The sequence below is a fragment of the Balaenoptera musculus genome, chromosome 18 (genome assembly GCF_009873245.2).
Source record: "Balaenoptera musculus isolate JJ_BM4_2016_0621 chromosome 18, mBalMus1.pri.v3, whole genome shotgun sequence".
NCBI classification, from domain to species: Eukaryota; Metazoa; Chordata; class Mammalia; order Artiodactyla; family Balaenopteridae; genus Balaenoptera; species Balaenoptera musculus.
In genome coordinates this window covers 7,973,920-7,977,237 of record NC_045802.1, presented here as the reverse complement: position 1 = coordinate 7,977,237, position 3,318 = coordinate 7,973,920, and positions in this window count along the sequence as shown.

Sequence of the window (3,318 nt, the reverse complement as noted above, 5' to 3'; positions counted from 1 at the left end):
CAGTTTTGTCACTAATTTAAAAATGGGAATGGAGCAGCGTGGTGTAAACTATGAAAATCCAACTTTCCTTCTTTGCTGTTTCTTATGTATGCTATCACTGTTCTAAATGAGAATGACTTTCTCCTGATAGAAGAGTAGCATATGTTGATTACATTACAATTTTTTAAAACTACAAAGTTAAATGTAAGTTATCTACCACCCAGAAAAAACAACTCTTCCAGCCTTTCTCTCCTGAAGGTGGTGTGTGTGTGTCAGCACACGGGTGTGTGTTAGTGTAGTGTAGGCTGTTTTTTAAAGCTCTGTGCATCAGGGAAATCAGTAAATATGATAAGGTTTTATAACTTCACTGCTGTACCGAGGCCCATTGTAAAGACATACATATTAATACATAAAAATACTTTAGCCAGTCCCAGTGTTGGTGGGCTTTAGGTGTCTCTCATATTCTAAATAATGCTGCAATGAATCTTGTCTCAGGACAAAACTGAAGCAGTGTTGGGGAGAAGCCTGGATACTTAGGGTGGATAATGCGTAACCATTACTACCCACCAATCTGCAGCAGTTACCTCCCTCTCCAATGGGGGGTGTTCATCTTTTACCTGTTGCCAGTCTATTATAATAACTACTGTTGAGCTACTCTGTACCAGGTACTTCACATAGTTTGATTCTCAAAACCACGCACGAGGTTAAGTAATTTACAAGATCGCACAGGAATTTATCAGAGTTGGGAACAAACCTGGGCGCTCAAGTTACTCAGAGTGTAAAGCCCACAGTCCAGACAGCCATTCTGCCTTAAGTAACGTGTCTTCATTTGTGTGGTGCGTTCTTCAACACTTTAAATTTGCCTATTAGTGTTTCATGAATTGAGTATTTTATTCATTCTCATTTGTAATGTTTGAATATTGGTTTTTGTGTAAAACGTTCTTATAAGGATCTTAACCGTTTGCCAGGTGGTCAGCATTTTCCCACTTTGTAATATCTTTGACCTTTTGCCATCTGGAAACCTTACATTTAAGTGTAATCCGTCTCTGGGTTTTTATGGTTTTTCTTATGTTCTCTTAATGCACACTAATGTCTATTCAATGGGTATACGTTTACCCATAGAGAGAAGACAGTGTTCTGTGTACAATCAGGAAGCTCATAAAACCCAAAGATTTTTAAAAGTATGAATGGGAAAACATTTTTTTTTCTTCTACCCCAAAATAGCACCTGATGATAATGGGGGAAGTATCAATCTGGCCTAAATCAGTTTGTTTCCTATTCAGGGTTAGAAATTTTCTATAGCATCACTTTTCTGTAAAGGTGAAGCAGAATTTCAAAAAATGGCTCAACTGACTATAGTTTGCAGCCCTCAGAATTGCATTTTGGATATGGGAGAACATATTGTCATGTTGACTATTTTATAGTACATTTTAATATCATACCTAGTAATCACCTAGAATCCTCAGGACATGGATCAGTTTGGATAAATGCTGTTTCACAAAAGACTGAATTTTGTATTTAATTTTCCCTTAGATTGTCACGTTATGACAATATTTCCAAAAATGTCTAGTCATTTTAGTAATTGAACTTTGAAAATTAAACCTTGAGTCTAGTTCATCATAAACACTGGTAAAGCCTGAGCAACAATTAACTTAATTTCTTGGGTAAAATCCCCAAAGTTGACTTGATTTCTATTTGTCCTTGATTCCTCATCAGAAAGAAGTGTAATATGCCTGTCTCCAAAATAGCCTACGGAGAGTTACTTTCTGAAAGGCCAAAAAATAAATTTCACATTCAGTTAATGTGATCAATGAGCACTCACTTTTATCAGCAGCTTTCAAGGTATTTTCCCCTGTTACCACTTGTCAATTTATGTATATCCAGACTTCTGTCTTGCCTGTGGTATTTGCTGTGGAGGAATGTCTCACTATATGTAATCATAGCACAAAACAGTTATGTCATACTTTTATGGGGGAGACTGAGTCTTAATATTTGGAGAAAGATTCCTTTTCTCAAAGTATTGAGTAGGTTTGGTTTGGTTAAGCTCTCCTGGTGGGCAGGATGATGAGGAAGTTTCCCTATGCTGTTGCTACTTGGCTGTGGCAGATGTGCGATGGTTCTGTGGTAGTGGTCTAACTTTGCTAGCTCTGGGTACTTCCTAAAAGACAACCAGTCAAAATTAGTTATTTTTGAGTCTCTTTGCATATAGTTTTTAAACAATATAAGCATGTGTACCATAACTGAAAACTTTAGGATAAATTTAGCTTTTCTAGTAACTAGTGGTTTTGCTTTCCCAGAATTGTTCTGCTTAAGGACCGGTGGCAGTACGGTATAGTGGAAAGAGCACATTTTGGGGTAGGAAAAGATCTGGTTTCTTATCCAAGGGTCCAAGCTGTGCGCCCCGCCACTCTGCCCCAGCACTGTGGTTTTTAGGCCGATCACCTAACTTTTCTAATCTCCATTTCCTTATCCAAATCTATAGAACATAACTGACCGAGTCTGTCTCTGATGTTGTGGATTCCTCTAAGGCAGGGTTTCTCAACCTTAGTTCTATTGACATTTTGGGCTGGATAATTTTTTTTTTTTAATTTAACACAGATTGTTTCTATGTAAAAATTGGGTATTTTGTTCATCATGGATTTTTTACTTGAATTTTTTTTTTTGTCTGTGTGGCATGCCGATCTTAGTTCCCCAACCAGGGATCAAACCTGTGCCCCCTGCAGTGGAAGCGCAGAGTCCCAACCCCTGGATCACCAGGGAAGTCCCTACTTGAATTTTTAAATTAAAGTATAGTTGATTTACAATATTATATTAGTTTCAGGTGTACAACATAGTGATTCAAAAATTTTATAGATTACACTCCATTTAAAGTTATTATAACATTTTGGCTGTATTCCCTGTGCTGTACAAGGTATCCTTGTGGCTTATTTATTTTATACGTAGTAGTTTGTATGGGCTGGGTAATTGTGGTGGGCCACGCTGTACACTGAAGAATGTTTACCAGCATCCCTGACCTCTACCCACTGGAAGGCCTTGTTGTGACAACCAGAAATGACCCCTGCCCCTTGAGGACTTCTGCTGTAGGAAAAGTGACTTTGAACTTCAAAGAGGGAAGTAAACCGGCGCTTAACTGAATGCCTTCTAGTGAGCTTGGCTGTGCTCTGTGCTCTTAGGTTCACAATAATCCTCTCACTGTTTTATAGATGGCAAAATGAGGCAAAAGACCATCTGAGCAAGTTAAAAGGTTAATCAGAACTTCGATCTGACTCCAAAGCCCGTGTTCTCCCCGTGGTAGTAAAGTGACCACAGCATGCACTTACCCAGGCGTAGAAGTTGATC